At 37.4% G+C, this 22,309-nt stretch overlaps 1 protein-coding gene and 1 non-coding gene across 2 annotated transcripts in view; one reads left to right on the top strand and one right to left on the bottom strand.

Annotated features, from left to right (window-relative positions):
* The window catches only part of LOC124161433, a 481,813-nt gene that overhangs the window by 152,572 nt on the left and 306,932 nt on the right, over positions 1-22,309 (bottom strand). The window lies entirely within an intron of this gene.
* Positions 15,759-15,830, top strand: Trnaq-uug. The gene has a single exon. It is a non-coding gene; the product is annotated as a tRNA-Gln (tRNA).

The raw sequence follows: 22,309 nt of genomic DNA, 5'->3' as shown, positions 1-22,309 counted from the left end.
CTTCTTGGCGGACTGCCACTTAGAGCACATAAGAAACCCCATGACTGCGGGATATAAAACAAGTGCTTTTCGCAGAAATGGACAAAGCATTTTCTATCATAGGCGACATCTGTATTTGGAAAAAAATTTAAGGAGTAGGAAAAGTTGGTAATTCAAACCTTTTACATGCATTTAAGGTAATCTTATTTCCAGCTATTTCAGCTGACTGTGGCGCGTATCTCCAATGTGATTTATCTTGAATAACACGAATCAGTTACTCCCTTGTGCAAACGTAGTCCAGTGGCACGCCTAACTTTTATTTTTATTGCGATAATTAAGGTATAAATAACATGCCTTAAAAAATAGGCTTTCTGAACATAATTCCGTAAATAACATTTGAAAATCCATATTTCCATGCACATTATTATGGCGATACTCCTTGAAGCGAAACGGAACAGATTCATAATATACGCGCGAAAACATTTCGATTAATGCCATCAATAATTCGCTGTCATTCCAAATAAACGTATTATTTTCATTTTACCTAACGAATCAAGATTAGAATAAAACTTTTCATTGTAATACTTACTTTCAGAGTTATTAGATAGTAAATAAATGGTGTAATTAAATTCAAATTACGTTAATTACTAGAAAATGGTGCTAAATTAAGCTCTAACAGCTGCTGAGAGACCTTGTGCATTTAAGTCATTGAAATAATCGCATTTATGCAAACTCGTTTCGATTATTAACTTGAATGTACAACGTGAAAAATATAGAGCAAAAGTATTTTTAAGCAAGCGTGCGAAAAGTTTTAGTTTTAAATAGCGTAGTCGCAATCAATAATCTCTTTATCTCTGCGATGATTATTAACCAATATCAAGTTTTGATTTAAAATTATAGAAAATATTAAAGAAGGTTGAAGGCATTCGAGAAGTGCGACCAATTAAAATTAATGTAGTAATATATTCCCTCAAATCATCATCACTTATATCTTCAAATTTATGAAAACGCTTCTTCCGAATTAATAAGTTCTTAAAAAGACGAACTTACTAGATTTATCTAAGCGGATCGTTTTCTGGTCAAATCGCTGCTGTTGGGTAAACTTGAGTCCCCGAAGCTGTAGCTATAGTTTAGAAAGCAATGATATTCCACAATCAACTATTATTAAAAGTTCCCCGCATTCCAATATAATACAGGTTCATAACTTTCAACCCAAGTTCTGCCACGCAAAGGAATCACTGTATTACCAACGACAGTAAAACATTCAAAAAACAGGGTATGGATGCAGAAAAAGTTTCCAAATTGCCATATAGCTAAAAAAATAAATTTATCAACCTGGAAGAAAATAATTCCTACACACTATGGCGTATGATATGGACATGCTACTAGTTAATAGCGACAATGGACAGATGAGATATATCTCCTACGTTTTCTACAGTCAGAAATTCATAATGCTAAAAAAGTAGCTAGTGTTTACACAAGACACACACACATCGACCTGAAGACGCCGGTTGGAATACCGGAGAAACTGTCGTGATAAAGAAAAATCCACGCGGTGAAGCCCAGAAACATGGAGGCATCATCTAGACAACGCCGCGGAAAACTACGCATCAACAGTGTTTACACAATTAAACTTGCAAAGCTTCCAGGCTTCAGCGGATAACCATACCATATGAACCTGATCTATTAGTGGAGAAATTCAATAATAGAACGTATTGGCAGATAAGGACACAGGAACTTTAAGAATTTGTCTGAACGTAAGGAAAAAGAGGACAAGAAAAAAATCAATAACCAATGGCTAATGATTGATAATAGCAAGAAACAATTTGGTGCTAAGATTACTTAGTTAATCGCACAAATAAGAGCAGAGGAAAAACCGGTCTTCTGCGAACGACGAAGACTCCTAAATGACTAATTTTACCGGATCAATTACGAGCTGGGCATTGCACGCTTCTGAGAAATTTAAAAAAATAAGTTCTTCGAAGTGGGTCCAGCGTTCGGTGGACAGCGTTTAGCAGACCTAACAACACATAATAATTCGCGAAAATAAACGTTCATTATAGCTTCCTGAGACTACATGCGTCGAATATTTATGAGGCTTCGGCAAATAGTCCAGCTCCGGGCAAAAGAGAAGTCTCTTCGAAAAACATTCTGGTGAAACGCAAAAGAGGTGTACTGCTTCATACATAATGCCCAACGAGGAAGTTTCACCTGATGCTATGAATAAAAATTTAAGTCCAAATACCCAAGTAAAATTCAAGGGATAAAGTATTGTTTTACTTCATAAAAGTGGCAAGCCAAATTGAATTTAAATTACCTGTGCGCGCATTCCTATAATTCACACGATTATAATAGACAATGTGCCTTATTTTTACATCGAAAATTCTCCAAGGAGTAAAATTTTCACTCCAAAAATTCATCTAAGTTGATACCTGACGTTTTTGATCGTGAAGAATTAATTTTTTCATAAACAGATTTGATAGTAGTGTTTTCCGTGAATAGGTAACTTTATTTTCCATTCAAGATCAGAATTTTGAATAATTAAATAATGAATTACCAATGTTTTTAGCATTTAAGGGTGCAAATTTTATTTGCTAACTGCAGCGCGAGTTTATGCCATCATCATAGGACGTAAAATTTTTAGAATTGTTTTAAAAGTATAAATCAATTCCGTGGAATAGTTGGTGAAGTCTTAGGTCCATACACTGATTCTTGCCGTTATTACTGTACAAATTGTTAAGAATAAATTCATATCTATCCTTTATAGGTTTCAGAATTTTCAAAAAATGTTCGTGGGGATAATCACCTGCTTAGAGGGCCTCTAAAATATACTCAAGTTGCAGATGTCGGGTAAATCAAGCTACTTCTCAAATTATCAACATAAATCTCAAATTAATCAATACTCTTACATTATAGGTACCTATCTGCAGATTACTGGTCTTATAATATGTATAAAGTACATTATTTACCTTCATCATTATATTAATATTATTATGGTAAAGGTAACTACATTACTAAGCATTTAGAACCATTCCCAAAGGAAGAGTTTTCTTTGGAAATTTATTTTGACACAAAGGAAATATTATATCTATCTTCTAAATACGCATTAGCTTAGATTTTGTGCTAATAAGCAGTCAATATCATTGATAACCTTATTTTCGGGCGAAAAGAGAATAGTTCCTTTGAATGAGCTTCGGCCGTCTAAATGAATTAGATTCACAGATTTGGCGATGTTTACTTTCTGCATGAAGTTCACATGTTTTCACGAGGAATTGTGTGTAGATTAGATCCAGATAATTTTCAATAATGAGGCGTGAAAAATTGGTGAAATTGATAGTTGAAGAAGCTAAAGGTATCATCTTTCATCGCATTGACATTCCCTGGGAAATTTTCTCGACGCTGGCTCAAATTGCTAAGCCCGGCGAATAACGGCGAATGCTTCCAGAAACTTCGGCCCCTAAAATAGGAAATTTTTGTTTCTCAGAACACATCTGTCGTGAACTTCCTCTGTCGTGAATAAAGTACTGCCTCGGGCAATTACCCCGTTCCAGCATTAGATTATACATCTCATCCCTTTTTAGCCGAGACGACGGTTCTCAGAAGAAACCATTTACATGTTCGCCGTCTGCTTCTTCATGGGTCAACGCTTTCGGTATTAAGGACACTCCCACATATTATACTTTGCTTGAAATTTTGAACATCCCCTCTACACAATTTCACGAAGGTATTGTCATCTAATTGTAGCTGTTTGCTACTACTATATACCGGTTTACTTTATTTCTGCGAGAACGCATCATCAGCGCTCGAACAATCTTTTCTCGTGACATATTTCTTGTATACAACTCATATGATTACTTTTAAAATTTCAGGAATCGTAGAATAGGCACTTTTAAACATCTTCCAGTAATCTCAGATGTGCAAATATTTGCCTTAGTATTTTCTTAGATGTAAATTTTTAAATTTAAAATACAGAAAAATAATGAAAAAAGTTGCTCTCTCCACTGTAAATATTCATGAAATGATATTATGCTAATTGTTCCAAATTGGGCATGCGCAGCGCAAATCAAGTCATGTATGACGCCAGAGGTTTAGGGTGAACTCCTGATGATTCCACATGAAAATTTTTTCATGTTGGGACCAAAATTTTTTCCCGGAAACGCATCTACTGTAATTATCACAAAACCGACTGCAGAAGCAAATTAGTCATGAAATATTCGTTATCAAACATATTATAGCTGAAATAGAAATTAGCAATACTAAGAATTGAATATTTGCACATGTATTAAATATGTAACGCAATGTTTCAAATTTGCCGGTACTTGCTCGTAAAATATAAGTTCTACTCAATTAATTAAAAGTTTCGGCAATATCATCTACATGGATTAATAGAAAAAAGCTAAAATGTTTAGAATTCATATCTAAATTTGCTTCTTTATCTTCCGGTGACTCAGGAAAAAAACAGAACGAGATCCACGTGCGTGGACCTCAGAGCTGCAGAGATTACATGTAAGGAATAGAACGGCTCACGAATTCAGTCATAGACATAGAAACCCCCCCCCCCCCAGAGCTCAGTTAAATTTTAAATTTTAATCAATTTTACTTAATTGGAATGATTTTACTAACAGAATTACTTACCCTATTCTAATTAATAAAATATCCCTCAGAAAGCCGTAAAACTCACCATTTTGAACCGTTTATCTTAAAATTCCGAAATTTATTAATCTCACACATACCGCGTATTAGTTGCACCTAAACACCCCCCCCCCCCCCTCAGCTTTACTTCCTAGCTGCGTCGCTGCACGAATTCATCTTTTCCTCACAATGCCGAAATTTTTACGTCATATTATGATGCACTAAACTCGTGCAGCAGTTAACAAATACAATTTGCAGCCTTAAAAGTTGAATTACATCACTCATTTTTTATTCAATTCCATTCTAATTTTAGACTTGCATGGAAAATAAAATAATTCTCGTAAAACACTGCTATCAGAACTGCTTCGGAAAGAAACAATTTTTTGCGGGTGCTCACCAAAAACGTCAGATATAAAATTTAACCTCAACGGCTGAAGGTGAAAAATATTGGGTCGGGTTCTCTTAGTGAGTAAGAGATGAGAACTGAAGCGTTCTCACAGCTCTTTGTGACTTAATCCACGTTTGTCTCCCTTAACCTTTTCCCCCAGAAAATGCTCCTTAAGGATTCACCGCCGACACCTTAAGCTCCCCTAAACGACCCAAGCACGATCGCGCATCTAAACACTGATCTTTTACCTCATCCTCTCGAAAAAAAAGGATCCTTTTGTTTCCGACACAAGGAAGTCTTCAAAGTCGCCTCATAATCTCCACCGTTTAGGTTACGAAACAAGAAAAACAGGCACTTTCGTCGCGGTGACGAAACATTTAGCACGACCATGATCGCGTGTTGCATATAAACGCCACCAGCGCTTCTAGAATAACTCCTAATACACATTCTTATACAAACAATAATATAAATGGTCCGTATTACACATCCGTACTAGCTCTAATTATTTACTTTGAAAAAATATGTGCTTAAAACCTTAATATACATTACCGACAGAGTTCAAGTGGTTTGTCTGAGGATAAATATACTGAAATTTAGAATTCGTCTTGAACCATGTACGACGTTATTAAAATAAATATAATGAGAAAATATTTTATCATAAAAGCAATACCACATTCGAAGTTTCTAAGGACATAAGCGCAAGACAAAAATTCTAATTTTACTTCACAGCATAAAACAAAGTCTGAATGTACCATGTCATAATTTGTGTATTAAAAAATGAAGTCCTATTAAATCACCATATTAGTGTCTACATTTCAGTGTTTACAGTAGGAATAAAATGAAATATTTCTCCTTTGGTTCATAAATTAATATAAAATTCGTAACATGTTGACGAAAAAAACGGTCTGTTAGATATTCTCAATATCTAAAAATTAATTAAGGCGACCGCTTCATTCTCAATTTTCCTGATTCCAAAACCTATTTCTCTACACTTCACTTCGCTCCAAGATGGGTTTTCCCAAACGGTATCGGCGAATCCATAACCGCCCAGATTCCATCAACCACTCCATTTAAAGTTTCCCTACAGAACAGTAGAAATACTTGAAAACTGACCGTACAGTTCTAATGATATACTTTGATGTGTAGCAAGATGTCCAGATAAACTGACAGCTATTCGCTCATCAACACACTGGCCATAATACTACATATATACAGCCATGAATTTTGAAAAGTATAATCCTGGCGTCATCTATAGGCGCACAAAAAAGGACTTTAGAGAAAATTAATTATCGTGTTTGTTTATCCCACTAACTTCTTTCATACAAATAGTTTACCAGTCATTTAGTTTCATATTCTTTTTTATTATTATATATTGAATAAAAACGGGTGCATCATGCTTTTCTAATATAAATTTGAATGATCTCTCCTGTAAATACGCAGAAACAGCGAAACTTACTCCATGCTACTAGAAATTATAATTTTTATTGTTGTGCACCCAAAAAACAATTTCCAATGGTAAAACCGAAACATTAGTTTGGAAATTAATTTTTAAATAATTATTTCCTGCTCTCCTCTGAAGTGTCTACCCCCTCTAAATGTATGCCAAGATTTGACTCCGGAGGGGAAGTACCTGAAAGTAAACACAATCAAACGGCAGAATCATTCTTTCATGGAGGCGGACGTTCCATCATCTGGTTCCACTGGGACATAAGCCCTGTGGAAAGGCAACTTATATTCCACAGGGACACGAGTTCGCCAAAATGCAAACTAATATTCCCCGAAGCATTTCGTCGAACTGGTATTTAGCAGGGAACTTTCATAAACCCTCCGAGGAATAAACGGTGAACATTCTTTATTTTTACAAACACCAAAACATGGCAATTAGTCATTTATGAAAGCGTTGAAAATGATAGGCTATTAACACCGCGCCGGCAGTGATTATCAAGAAGGCAATACTGCGGCACTAATGCGCGGCCAACTCTAAACGCCGGGGAGCGCTGAAAGAATTCTAATCTCCCGACCGAGTGGGTTTCAAAAACAGGACATTTCAGAGCTGCACTCAATATGATTCACTTCCTTGCGAGTATCTAACAGACGGGGAAATGCAGGTGGAGGAGGCAAGTCTCCGAGTAGTAGAGAGGTAGAAAATAGAAATCTTTAAAGGGAGGCAGGAAGAGAGACCTTAAGTGCTAACTTATTACTCTTTCCCATTCCATCTGTCTTCCTCCGACTTCTCGCAGGATCCGAGCGAGCAAAAAAGCACGGGATATGGGTCAGAATATTTCATGACGACAGAGGCGCAGTTGATAAATCAGAGGGGAACAAGTGACAGCCTTATGGAAGAGGCTCGCATCCTATTGCCTTTAGCGCCCGTGCGCTCCATATATCTGGATTCGTTTGCTCGTATCGAGTCGTGGTGTCGTACCGAAGGAAAGAATGTTACCTCTAACGGTACCTACCGGCAAAAGCAATTTCCAAAGATCGGTTTGATATGAATCGCTGGTAACTCATTTTCGACCCCGAAGAGATTGCTTTGATTCTCAGCCGAGAGGTAAATTGAATAAAATATCCCGATTTGGCGCAAGATGCAGTGTAATTCAATCCTAACGATATTTCAGGAGTTTGTACTTTGTAAATTGGTGGACCACCAGGCGTCTATTAATTGACTATTCAAATCAAGCCAAGACCGAACCATAGCTTTTCGCCAAAGATAGCTTTTCTCTACTAATAACCTTGACTTTAAAAATCAAAAGATGTCTAAAAATAAAAAATTAAAATGCCTGTGCAAAAACGCAATTCTATTTCTTGAAGACTTCGCCGATTTTAAGGTTTTTCAATGATATCCCATTTCACTTCGATATGCTTATAATATTTAAAATCTATTAATTTCCTCTTATAATTAATAATTGATCAGTACCTACGCTTTGCCGGCCCATTTTTACGTAATGGGCAATTCTGAGCAAAAGTTTTCAGGCTTACTGTTTCTCCTAGGGCCTTACTTTCATTTCTCAAGTGTTAATTCATGGATTTCCTCTAGAGAGTATGCATAATTATATATGCACAGAAAAGCAATTATTCCATCTCAAGAAAACATTTCCAAACAATGAGTTCTGAACTTTTACCTACTAACAAGAAAAAAGAAATGAGAAACGTGATTATTAAAAAGTCACGGTGTTTAGATGCACACATTTCTCAATCGCTACAGTCATTTCAGAGAACATTATTCGCGTACTAAAGACTTAACACCGATTTTTTTCCAATCCTGAGAGGAGCCGCAAAGCAATGGAAAGTTAGGACGCAATTAAACACAGTGACAACCAAAGGCTTAGAGTAAGAATGGCGACATTGTGAAGGAACAAATGCACGCTAACCTCGCCTTTCTCCGGGTTTTCAAAAGACAAACATCAAAACGGTACCAAAAGAGATACCAAACGTATACCTCCACTGAGGTGCGACGCGTGTTCGTGTGTAAGGTTTGGTATTTGATGCACCGCTGATGAAGGCTTGGTTTTCGTTCCGGCCCCGTGAATACGACGATGACGAAAAAAGCAGACGCCGCTAAGAGTGAACAGGCGTGACGGATAGGAGAATAATGCCGCGCCTATTCTATTACACTCAATCCAACACCGCATGAGACGCTGTAGGATGCTTGATGACAGTGGAGAAAGAGCCAGGCTGGAAGTCCAGCCGATGATGCGACGCTCGAGTTGTTCCAAGCAGCAAAGTGATTCGACAAAAAACGCATCAAAATAAATAAATCCCCGAGGTGCCACACTGGCCTGGAAGGAGGAATAAGACACGGGCATTGACGGTTCACAAAAGCCCGTGCAAGTGAAAGAAAGTCTGGGAGCGTGATGCCGCATAATGCAACGTTAAACCACTGCGGCCGCAGAAAGCGACCTGAAAGATTTAACGACTGTGACCTGATGAATGGCTAATTTTTTTCATCAAAGAAAACAGAAAACATGGACGCAGTTAAAAATAGTGAATTCGTCGGCTTATGGAGGGAATAAAAAAGCATTACTAGATGATTGTAAATTAACACTATATTTTCGACTTCCAAAATATATCTCAAATTCAGGTCCAAGACCGAAGGCCTAATAAATTTTCGGGGGTAGTTCACTAAGAGAGGGGTAAATTACGATGATGAGGGACTCAAGGGGCATTTAGCCCCCTCCCACCGCTTGCCTGAACCTTGTTTAGATCTGATATCTTCGGTCAGCACCAGACGATGATTTTCCACCAAACACCAATTGAATACGGCTGAATAAAGGCCTTCATAAAATGATGCTTATACCATTTGATGTTATTAAGACATACCGACGCTAGACATTTTAATATCTAACTCAATTAGTGTTCATTCGTTTGTACGGCAGAGCAGGAAAAAATGTATTTTCACCTAATATAATAACGAACCTTACAAAGTTTTAATTCCTTTATTTCCAATACAGAGAGGTTTCATAAAGTAAAGCCTGAAGTCATCAGTTATATTTTGGAAGCCAGTACAGAAGAGTAGGCAAAATTGTATCTTCACCTAATACAATAACGAACCTTACAAAGTTTTAATTCCTTTATTTCCAATAATATTGTCTCCAATAAAAACCGCGTCAGTTGCTTCAGCTCCGTATCGGAATCCTGGATTGCATTTCCATAAATTGAATCTTAAAATAATGGCAACGATATAGCAGTATCGCATATACGGGAAGTAATGAAGACATGGATAACGGTACGGGGATATTATATGCTGAAGACGAGGGTATTGACGAAGGCTTGAGGAAAAGGCGAAGAGGATGAGATTCACCTTCACCATTGCGCAGCGATTGATAAATGCCCGCGAACCCGTACCATGTCTTCTCCCGAGAAGAACCGTGACAGATCCTTCAACGATGTGAAAAACAAACAAACAAACAAACAAACGCTTTCCGCAAAACGTCGATCTCAACCTCGATTCCCTCCCCTGCCCTTTTCCGAAGGCAACAAGAGTCTCCCTTTCCGTTTCATTCGAAGCCACCCTCCCCATTGTCGCGAGGCCACTTTCACCCGCTTGCATCTTCACCTCCGATATATATTTATGCGCGGATCTCATTTTCACCCGAGACGCTCAGGCCAGGAGGTACTTGAGACTAGTACGTGGACAACATAGCGATGAATCATCAGTGGGGAGCGCTTAACGTGAGATTAATGTACAAAAAACGTCAATGGCGACGTTCATAAAAAAATTGGCGCGGTGCCAAGTTAAATTAGCGCAAAATAATTTTAAAAGAATGATGAATTTAAATTTTGAAGCAATAAGCATGAAATATTAGGAACTCACAGTTTCGTAGTAATTTTTTAAAAGTGTTTCATGCACTTTTTACCTGTGATTTGCTATTTTAAACCGTGAATTATGGAAGAGTTTTCTTGAGATGAGAAGAAACATTGATACAGTATAGAAAGGAGAAGACTCCGGGACAGTTAAATAACCGCTCGTCTCAATTTAAATCGGCCCTTGAAATCCGTTCAAACACCTTAAATAGGAACTTGGCAATCCCTAAACCCGTATTTTTTTAATATTCCATCAATGAAAACTCAGACACGGAATCATACAACTCAGCGTATCTTTTATTTATTTATTTATTTATCACAACCCCCGTAAACAGCACATAACGGCCTTTTACAACGAGGGATTTCAATATTAACAGAGTACAACACAAACATCCATGCCCTGGAGAGGGATCACCTACCCAGGCGGGATTCGAACCCGCGACCTACGGTTTGGCAGGCGAGGACTTTACCCCGCCGCCACCGAAATATGTTTCCTGTCACTATGTTCCACCAAATAAAGCCATCCAGCCTTAAGTGAAGAGAACTTCCTAAAATACATATGGCAGTGAATAGACATTTCACTTTTCTTGGCAACGGACTACTTAAAAAGGTAATTAGTTCTTTTCTCAATTAATGACTATCCCACGTCGTGGAATGCCATTTGAAGTTGCGATAAATAAATGGACGTTTTGCTGAAGTTTTCACGCCTGTAGTTACACCAACTGAAGTGAAATAAAACTTTTCTGAACGAGGCCATATACGGGCTAATCTATTAGTTAAAGTAGATCTGATAGTTTCTACGTTGTTAAGACAAGTCTAGAAAAATTACCGGCCATTTAAAAAAACGGGGTCATTCTATGCTGGGGAGGTTTGGCCCATGGCGTGCGCCCCAGGGTCTCTCCCCGCGTTGCGAATTTTTGCCGACAGTCCCGCATGCTCAAGTGTCTTGTGAGGGAGTGTTTTCCTAGTTTGAAATCCTAACGTCCAGATTGCACAGCTCTCTCTTCCACGAAAATTACGAATCGTAAGTTTTATGAGAGCCGAAAGACCTGGATTTTAAGATACAAGAAATAAAATTGTAGCAATACTGTTACTTAAACTCGTAAAAAGAAATCTATCATTGAATTAATTGAAAAAATGCTCAGCTAAAAGCTTTATCCCACTTTTATACGGGAAGTGTGTCTTTTAGGGCCCCTTGACCACGTCGCCACCGTGGCCCTTCGGTAACCGCTAGCCCCTGGATCTATGTCAACATAGTGCGTACAATTGCACTGAAAGTTAACAATATGATCAATGGAATATCACCAATTGGCATTAAAACGAAAGCCTTAAAATTCTCTTTACATAAGCATTTGATACTATTTAATAGGTATAGCAACACTGCAAAAATAGTATTTCAAAAAAATGCTTGCGGATTTAACGGCATTCATTCGAGAATACCCTTAACACAGAAACAAGATGAAGACCAATGAAAAAATCTCTTATGAAAAATACAATCTGGCACATCTCGCCAAGGCTAACTTATTTTCATTGGATATTCACCGATGGATATTAGAAAACAGCTCGTTTAATTATAGCGGTAAAATCATTGTGCAAGTTTTAGGATTAGAAATCACTGACTTAAAAAAAAAAACGCGCAGCATATAGGCACGACTACCCCAAGGAATTCTTTCGTAAAAACATTTACACACCAAGTTTTGCTGTCACCACGAACATATGACTATCGCTGAAACATATTTCGTATTTTAAAGGGCAAGTTAGCCGTTAAAAGACAGCTTTTCGTGACGCCTCAAAATAATTATTCTGCAATTACCCAGCTGATCCCAAAGGTCTCCAACTAGTAAGAGAAATAAAAAGCCAATATCCAATTAGGCACGAGGATACTATTGCGCAATTTTCGTCGAATACTTGTACCGCATGATTTTCACCGAGGAGATAATCGTATGTCGCCAGAGAAGATTCCTAAATGTAGGTAAACAAACCAATTCGTAATTCCCGCGGCGATTTCTCAGTAAATGGGCCGCTAAAAAATTCCATGAGCGAAGGAGCAAAGGAATTTAACCTTCAAATATAGCTGATTATCACATCTCGCAGCTTGAGATGGTAAAAAAATTCTGTTTCAATGAAAGGCGATGGTAAAATATTTCTAATTGCAAAAGCGTTTTGGATTATAGATGGAAAATGTATAAAATGCGGCCGTTGAGGTTATTTTCCTTTCACCATTTCATATTATTTACCGTCACAGTGAAGGAAATTTTTCACGCTTATTACTTCGGACCGAGATAAAAATGTAAATTAATTTAAAAGTATGCCATCAGTGTATTTATTTTTGTGGAGAGCCCGATTCATACAATAATATTGTATTTCTTATTTAGAGCAGATTTTTAGGAAAGTGATGATAGTTATAGCATTTACTGTACTTTTTAAAGTTAGGTTTCATTAATATCGAAATAAGTGAGGATAGGTCGGATTACGGTTACTTCAGCGCTTTTATGATAGGTTTCATTCCGATAATCACTGAGATGAAAGAGTGTTCTGAAGAATAAGGAAGAGAAAAATGATCCTCATATCAATGAGAAAATAATTCAATAATGAAGGGATTCAGTTGCTCTTTCGAATATCAGCAATGATGAAACTTCTGGCTTCCACAACTTCTTTAAGAAATTAAGACCGGTTGCGGCTATCAAGCTATTATTAAGTACATAGACAACCATTGTTGTATCACAAATCAATTAAAATCACTGTCACAATTTATTTTAAAATTTAAGCTCAGTTTCGGCTACCAAGCCATTATCAAGTACGCTCACAACAATTGACGTCATTGTCAAAGAAGCCGAGACCGGTCCTAATTTTTTTAAATACGCTGTGGAAGTCACGAAGAATTATCATTGCTAATACGGAGCTCTTCCACCACGTTCTAGCTTCAAGTTTCTGTGTATAAAATGAAATTGAAATAATGAGAATATTTAAAAAAATATATTTCAATCTTGTTCTGCTAAGAATGACCAAAATGTCCAACAAACGGCTCTTATCTCGCCAGATTCTCGAGACGAACAGCGTGCGTAAGACAGTTGACGATCTCATGCATGAATTGGAGTGAGGGAAAATACGGGGAGGGGTCAAATGTGGAAGTCACCTCGAGATGAGAGGTGTTGCAGGTGTAAATTGATCCCGAGGGACCAGGAAGGGGAGGGAGAGTGTGGGAGAAAAGATGGTGCGCGGGAAAAGGTGGGAATGCCTATCGACGTGGGAAGCAATTTAGCGCCGACCCTCGGGGAACGTTGGTACTTGTACGCATATTACTCCCACGGAGTCGAGGCGAAAGTGAGAACTACATATGCATGACGGTAGCGCATTTGCACCGGACATGGGAGACAGTGAAACAAGTGCTATAGTGGCAAGAAAGAAAAAAATAACCTGAAGGAATATTATTAAAAGGACAAAAGACATAATAATCTGAATATCATGACCATTTTTACATTCCCTTTCCGTATCGATCCTTCAATTTTTACCACTCTCATTCAGCTTAATGAAAGTTGTGTAACGTGTTATGTTTGTTTAACGTAATGTAACTCTGACAATGAGTGGCTAAAGTGGAGGGGTGAGAGACCAATTACGCCCTCCTCCAACATGAGATTTGCTCCTCGTAACGCTTATGATTTCGGAGAATTTTCACGATAAACTGGATTAAAAATTTTTAACTGTTCAACAACTCAGTAATGCACCATATGTATCGTATCGGTAATAAACTAAGATAATATTGTATCTGCTCTTTGTATCATTAATTTATATCGTGAACTTATTATAAGATTCACGGATTTTTTACAATGCCTGAAAGTTAGATATCGCCACATTATTCGTCACCGAATTTTCTAAATACACTCAAGACGCCTTTACGGCTAGCTTCACTCACTCATTACTTCAACGCGAACGTTGGATTGGATGGATGAGAATAGAGCTCACCTCACCACAGTCAAGTAAAATTAACAAAGATCAGTGGTACTATTTCCTTTCCCTAAGACAGCACGCCCTTTTTTTGCTCTAGCTTGTTCAAGGGCGACATCTGGGATATAGTTTGCCGAAGGCATATAATTTCTTTGACAAAGTGAATAATATATATATATATATAGAGCATTCTTCATTGTTTAATTGCCTATCAATATGTTATTTTCGTCGTCATAAGATTGGAAATGAGCAAATTAGAGTTAGTATGAGAACTTCCTGCGAGCTTCGGAAATAAGCTATCTCCGAGCTTCCATCCTTCTCCTATTTATCATTCTGGTTTTCGGATGTCCGCTCGCAAAAGCTTAATAGCTTTAAGTATGCTATGACCTTAATTAGAGCTGTCCTCATTAGCCGAATATGTAGAGTAAATGCCTTTCGGACGACAAGGAGGTCGCATCAAGGCGTTTGATCTTTGACAAATGTCTCTCAGACGTGGGGTGACAGACAAATTATTGTCGAAACCCTTTCATAAACCCAGCCATTAGATGATCTTTTTATGGGAAATCAATCGTGTGTGCAAAGGGAAAGCGATACGACAATGAAATATACCACAGGCACTAATTATTCCTCTGAAACAAAGAAAGTTAACAAAAATGAGGCCCTAAATTCAGCATTTCATTGTGTCCTTCATTCCTGGAAAAAACGATAGCTATGAAATTACACTTCACTATCATTTATTTGCACATACCTCTGGATTTTCACGGAAAAGCAATGAATAATAACCGAAAGCGCACTCTAATAGTATTTAATGTACCACGCACTATAATACCTACTCTCTTTGCATTCAAAAGTATCTAACGCCAAATAAACAAGCAAAATACATGATATAATTAAATAGCTCTATAAATCAAATAAAATCAATCAATTTACAAAATTTACTAGCAAAATATGTTGCATTTGTTAAATTTGAATGCCAAGTTAGAGTTTTTCATTCAATATCAGCACTTGGAGCACGTTTTTCTATACCTCATTGATCACCGAAGCTACAACAATTATTATAATTTTATATTGGTCCAAAAAATAAGGTATTGACAAAATTGCAGGAGGCATGCAATTAATGCTGCATTTGTAACTGGCACTAAGAATTTTTAGACCAATAAGTGGTAGTTCTACAACCAAGAAGTCATACGAGAAATAAAGCAATTTTAACAGAACATGTGAACTGAAACAATTAGGCAGACACACTTGGGCCACTTCATGAAAAAAGGATGGCACGAGGAAAAAAATTGCAGAAGGATAATTAGAAGGGAAGAACGGCGGAGAAAGGCCTCGGAAAATATGATAAGAAAAAAGCATGAAGATAGTTACAACAAAGAACTAAACAAGTCTTGCAAGTTCCACATTTGATGATAAGAGAAATAAGTGAAAAGCCGCGTCAAACTTAACTTTACATAGCTGCCTGTTGATCTTAACGGTTCGAAAACAGGAAATTTCCTTTGATTAACATCGCGGTCCCATGGTGTAATGGTTAGCACTCTGGACTTTGAATCCAGCGATCCGAGTTCAAATCTCGGTGGGACCTACATTTTTCATCCTACTAGAATTTTAAGCATTCCAACGCGAAAACCACCATCGTTGCGCAGTTAATCATAGAAGAATCCCAATAACTTATTTAATTCTTCAGCAACCAAAGACCTCTTTTCATTTTTAAAAATAACATTAATCTTCAGCTATATTTACTTAAATTGCGTTCATTCCCAGTATTAAAAAAACAGAGAAAGAAAACCACAGGTAAATCCTTCAATGTTCCCAAAAAAGAAGATATGGTGCATCACAATTCGAAGTGACCAAAAATAATGGTTGCCACTGTCGTCCAATTATATTCCACAGAAATATTTCTAAAAATATTTGGCCCCCTAGGTATGCATGCTAAAGATAATGCGAGTGAAATAAATCCGGGAATAAAGCCTAAAGATTTCTATAATAAACCCTTCTTTGACATGTCAATCCAAAAATCTACAGATTACAAAAAATAACCTAAAGCACTATAGTTTTCCTCCATGTTTGCAGGCGACAACATCGCAAAAGGTGAAATTTTTATATCTGTGAGCAGTTAATTTATACCTATGAGTCTTCTAAGATAATAGGTTATGTTTCTTATAGAGTAACTTGGTGCACAATTAAAACTGTAAAAAAATTCCGGAAAAGGCGGTGAACAAACATCCTTCATAAATCATACGTTAATAAGGCTCTACCCAATTGCGAGCGGAAAAAAATATTACTCAAGGCGTTCAAACGTATGATGAAACGCTTCGTTACTCTTTTCTTTTACTTTGCTCATAATGGTTGCAAGCAAAAAATAACAGGGATGTAATTTATATCTCTTAATTCAAAGTTGAAATATCAATACGAAGACAGCAAGGAGAAATAAAGAAACATTTCCAGGGTGATGAAAGAGAAAAATCTAATTTCAGAGTAGATATTTCAAGTGAAAAGCTTTGAAACAAAGTTTAATCATACTGATTTAGAAACGGAGATTCGGCAATCCCTTGAGCCAATGTAAAATATCAGGAGCACATAGTTAATTGCTTGGACATAAATGATGGAAGAATTTCATCCATAAATTTTCTTCGCTTAGTTTTAAAAATGCCTAGTAATTATTTTCCAAAAGCAAACGTTGTATTACAGGGGTCGAATCGTGATACCTTGAAGAATCAATCTTTTATCATGTGACCCACAGTTTAGCGGTAGATTGCTGAAAAAAATCACAAATCAATAAAGGGAACACTTAGTCAAGGCATTTTTTAAAGGAAACTTTTTAACTCCACATTTACGGAGACTACGAGACGACTCTGACGAGTAGATTGCCATTCACGCCAAGTCATTACCCACCTGGTACTCATCTCAAAATCAACTGAGCCCAAATAAAAAATATAAAGATCCACCCGCCTTCGCCATTCGAAACATGAGTTGCAAAACAAAAAAAACTCGTAACGCGTGGCCAAGACCGTGAACGCGGGCGAAGCAAGGAGGCTGTGTGCTGCACGTAAACCCAAGGGCTGCCCTTTGAAATCGCGAGAGATAATTCGACCCGCCTTCGAGGGAAGAGCAGGAATAAAAAAAATATGACGCGCGAATTGCAATCCCCGTTAAAATTTTGCCATTTAACGATCTTCGGCCCTTTTTTTGCCCCACATACCGTCCGGCATGATAGATGACTCGATTATTAGAGAGCTAAATCTTCCGTGGGGCTGTGCAGGAGAGATCAACGCTCGAAAGTTTAGCCAGGAGGCGATCCAGAGGCGCGCTCGAACCATTCGCACACCAACCAACGGGTATCCGCCCCCCCCCCCCCCACCACTTTCCCCGGAAACCCTCCTCTCGACCCCCCCCCCCACACGTCCCCTCAAAGCCGTAACATCTACGCGCTTCGGCAAACATCCACCCCGGAGTTCCCCCAAAACCCTTTCTCGCCAATTAGTCATAAAGCACGTACGCATATCGGAAAGCCCTCGGCGTAGACAGTTTTCCTACTGATAATTCTTCTGCGTATGCTTTTGTAAACTTAGCCTTACATTTACCTTATTCATAGACGTACATATCAATGATATAACTGTAAATACATAAAAGGGGTTTAAATATACATATTTATGACGGATGCCACCAGAAATTAGCAAACTCTGTGAGGAAATACAGCGTTCTTACTGATACGCGCGACTATAATAGATTGTGCTATTTGGGTCTAGAGTAAGTTTAAGAGAAAAATTAAATAAATAGGTTGAAAAATGTACACTGAATTAAATAATTAAGCTTAGTAACTTAAGTTGCAGAAGGTACTAAAGGGTTAAGAATAAGCCTCCAAGCATATACGCATATTGGAACGCTCCTTGTGTACAAGTCTTCCTTTCATTCCACAAAATGTAGTGAAAAGTCTCGTTAGCCCTTTTTCTCTGCATACAATAAACCCTGGCTTTCACTTATATTCCTTAAAAACAATCAATTTATGATAGATCTAGTTCTTTCCAAAAACCCCAAATTATCAATCACCATATCATAATTTTTCATTCATATACACATAAATTACTTATTTATTTATTCGACACACATATTATTAATCGATTATATTGTTCCAATTTGGACAAAATTAATTTATAAATAGCTACTAAACCCTCTTAGAGGAAAACCTGTTAGATATACGCGGAAGGGGGAAGAAAAGGAATAGGATTAATAAATAGAATGACAGTGAATGATACTTACTGGGAACTGAAGACGTATGTTCAATTTAGGTATGAAAGCAGTCGTGAGAATTCGCAAAATGATCCACGGTAGAACACCCTTAATAATATTTGCAAGGAATACAATACAGTAGAGGTATCAATTGTTTGACACCCTGGCGCCGGGAATTTAACGGAGTTGGATGGTATGTATGCTTAAATGTGTATGTAGTACTTTGAAAAAATTATCTTCGCTCTGACCGGAAAAATAGCCAGTTTTTTAAAGTGGAAGAAGGATGGACATTTAGTGCAAGATGGGAAGAAACAGAATTTTTGGCCAAAAGTTGCCGAAAGGAAGAAATGTCCATTGCCACAAGGACCGCTTCATCTTGAACATTGCCGTAATTGAAAAACATTGTAATTTATGAACAAAATAAGTTTCAATGCAAATAGCTATGCGAGAACAAACAAAAGGGAAAATTATAACTATCTAAAGGGAATGTTATCAAGAGAACTTAGCTTTATTGCTGGGAATCATGAAAATAATATAGGTAAAGGAGGTCCTCCCGAAAAAGCTCCTATGCTGGCTAAACCATTAATGACAAATGAATGGAATTATTTGTTCATGAGGTATTTTTAATGTATGAATTTATTTTTTATTCGACTTTATTGACTTAGGTGGTGAAGTACTTCACTGAAGATCGAAAAGCAATGGGTTTTAATCCCAGTTGAAGCGATAATAGTCCGAGTAAATATCCTCGATGTGCAAGGTAGTCCTTGGGAAAGGAGCTAGCTCCTCTCCCTATACACATGATATTAGGAGGCTTGTGAGAGAGAACAACCCACACCTATGCAAAATGGCCTTGAAGTTAAATTACTTAGTGAATGATAAGTATATCATTGCATCCATCATGCATTATCATCGAATACACACCCTTTAATATCGACCTTCAAACTCCTCTGCATAAGAGTAGAGCACTCATACTTTTTCATAGATTTATTTTATTTTTATTTTTGAGATCAATTCTTGATTCTTTTTGAGAAAAAATAAAATATTTAACACATGAATAGTATTTATCGGGTTCTTCACAGAGGACCAAGATTGAAATAGAAAAAGCCTAGATCAAGGGGTGGGTATGATTGACTGAATATAACGATAGCGTTTGTATTCACACCTTTATTTCGATAGGAAGTTTAATTTTCATAAAATTTAATACTTATGAGGAAGGAGAAGTGTCAGAATTATATCAAAATCCATTCCGAAGCATTTCATAACCTATGTTTTTTCATATTCCATAGCAGTGACTTTTAAGCTGGGGTGCACTTTTTGAACGAAAATTCCCCGGACCGGGAATCGAACCACTGGGCTATTGCGCAGACCGCTACGCTGTCCAGATTCTTGATTTTTCTAAGTAATTGCACCGGGGCTCTTATTACCAGATATCGATCCACCCAAGATGGAAACCTGAAGGGCGCAAGGCGAAAAAACTTCCATTGGACTCAGTTTTTGGCTCCCGTCCAGTCACCTTGAGCGCTATTGTTCATATTTACTCTGAGATGCAGACCGTGAGTAAGAGAAGAAAGCTTCTGAGAACATTACGGGGTTCCAAATCGACCATGCGAATGTGGTGAGCGCCAAAGGTCATCATCATTTGTTTCAATTCCGCCACCTTTCACTCGAAAGAAAACAACGAGACCAGGGTAGAATTTAAATGGAGAAAGCTGAATATTTTTCATTTACTTAGAGCCCGCTAGTGTAGGGTGATGCGGCGAAACCACGTCCAGTTTCCGGGGATGAAATATCGTCTCATCACCCCGCGGGTTCCGGAAGCAGAGTAACGATTGGAAAAGTTCAGGTCAAGACGGAATAATTCCAAACCAAGGGACCGATCCTAAAACCTCCGGGATACATTTTCTGTGTCTGCCTAAATGTAATAGGAAATGGTATCTCTCAAAAGCAGCTATTGAAATGTATGTGAAAATAACTTCAAGAACTAGAAATGCCCACTTGAAACATATCTTTATGCCATGGGTTGTGTAATCTTATCGGATCTGGCGTGTTCTACTGCCAATTAACCGGTGGAGAACCCCAGAATCTTTTTTGCACCTGATATACCGGGAAAATCCAAACATAATAGCTTTCAAATTTACAAGCTCCAAATTGAGTTTCTAATATTTTCATGATAAAAAGTAATTAAAAAGTTGTTTAAAAAATCATCAATCGGCTTATTTTATCAAAAGACCGGATAGTAAAGTATTGCTTGACAGCGAAGTAGAAAGTGAAGGATCTCCAAATGATATATTTTTACATGTAGTACCCGCCTATGTACAATTGAAGCGTTGAAATAGGAAATATAGTAAGTACTAAATGTGAATTTTACAGGAGACGAAAGAAAGAGGTTTGCCAATAGTGTGAAGCTTGTATTAGTGTACAATTTTTGTCATTCGTAGCAACTGATACATTGTACTAATGGAATTCCTGCCTTAACCATACCATTGGCAAGTGCACGAACTTCCTTTTCCATGAAAAAACTAAATTGAGATTTTTTATAAATTACCACATTTTCCATATCAACGCTTCAATTACTTTGATAAGAGAAGTTCCTCCAAATAAATCATATGATAGATAAATTTGACAGGGATCACTCTTCGGTGAATTCTTGTTTCTCTTGGTTCGGCGATAGATTTCCCTAAATTAATGGCTTCTTTCTTACCCATAATAAGGCGAAGTCATGCTAATATCCTATTCACACCCTGATAATAGGCTATTAACGTTAATGCACCCGTTCAGCCCGCAGTGAACATTTAAAAAGGTAGTAAAGCTTAAATCTGCGCAAAGAAAAGGATTCATAAAGGTCCATAAGATGTATATGACAATTGAAAATATGAAAAAACAAGGAAATGGACCGTATGGCAGAGAAGATGGCCAAACTCGGCTCAAATTGAGCTAGAACTTCTACCAACGGTAGAGTCGAAATGCGTAAGGCGTTTATTATCAGTAGCTGCGACCCATCACAACAGTCGCCAGAGCATTGCGCATGAAAACTCAGATGGCCAATGAGGAACGAGCATACATGGAGAATAAATTAAGGCAATGAGAGGAGCGGAGAGAATTAAGTGAGCACCGTCAAACATTTCACGCAAATGAGCAAGAGAGAAACCACTCGTTAACCAAGGGACTCGTGATAGGGAATCAACGGCATAAAGAAGGCTTAAAATTAACGAAATGATGTCGAGCTGATAAGGACGTATTTTCAAGCATCTCCCGGTGTCTGAAAGTGTAATTAACACGATCTTGCGATGCTTGCGAAGTGAAAGATGTTTACCATCTTTTTGCCCATTGAGTGAGTACTTGAACAACTGGAGTCCAGCACTTGAGATAGTGTAGAACATTTAAGAAGATAGTACCTATTTAATTTCGCTTTAGAGAACCAAAATAATATGCTAATCAACTTCAAAAATTCATGCACCAATGAGATAACACAAAAAAACGGCAGGAATGTATAAAAATGAGTTGTTGACAGAAAAATAGAATGTTGCAGTGAGATAACGATTTTTAAGTAAGTGAAAGACTCATAACAATGACCTTATTGCAGATCCTGCACCGCACGGCATGAAAAACTACTTAAAAACAAAAGATGCAAACATATGTGGCATAGAAATAAATATCTTGAATACCGATTATTTTCTGACAACCAAGTGAATATAGTGTAAAAGAAATAACACAGATTTGAATGCCGTAGGTTTTTTCGCGAGACCTTATAATATATTAAATCTATATGTATTGCTGCATTCACTGAAAGCGCATTAATAACTCCTTGACTACACTACACTTACACATTTAGAA

The sequence above is a fragment of the Ischnura elegans genome, chromosome 6 (assembly GCF_921293095.1).
Source record: "Ischnura elegans chromosome 6, ioIscEleg1.1, whole genome shotgun sequence".
Lineage (NCBI taxonomy): Eukaryota > Metazoa > Arthropoda > Insecta > Odonata > Coenagrionidae > Ischnura > Ischnura elegans.
Note: the sequence above shows the minus strand (reverse complement) of the source record. Positions and strands in the feature narration are given on the sequence as shown.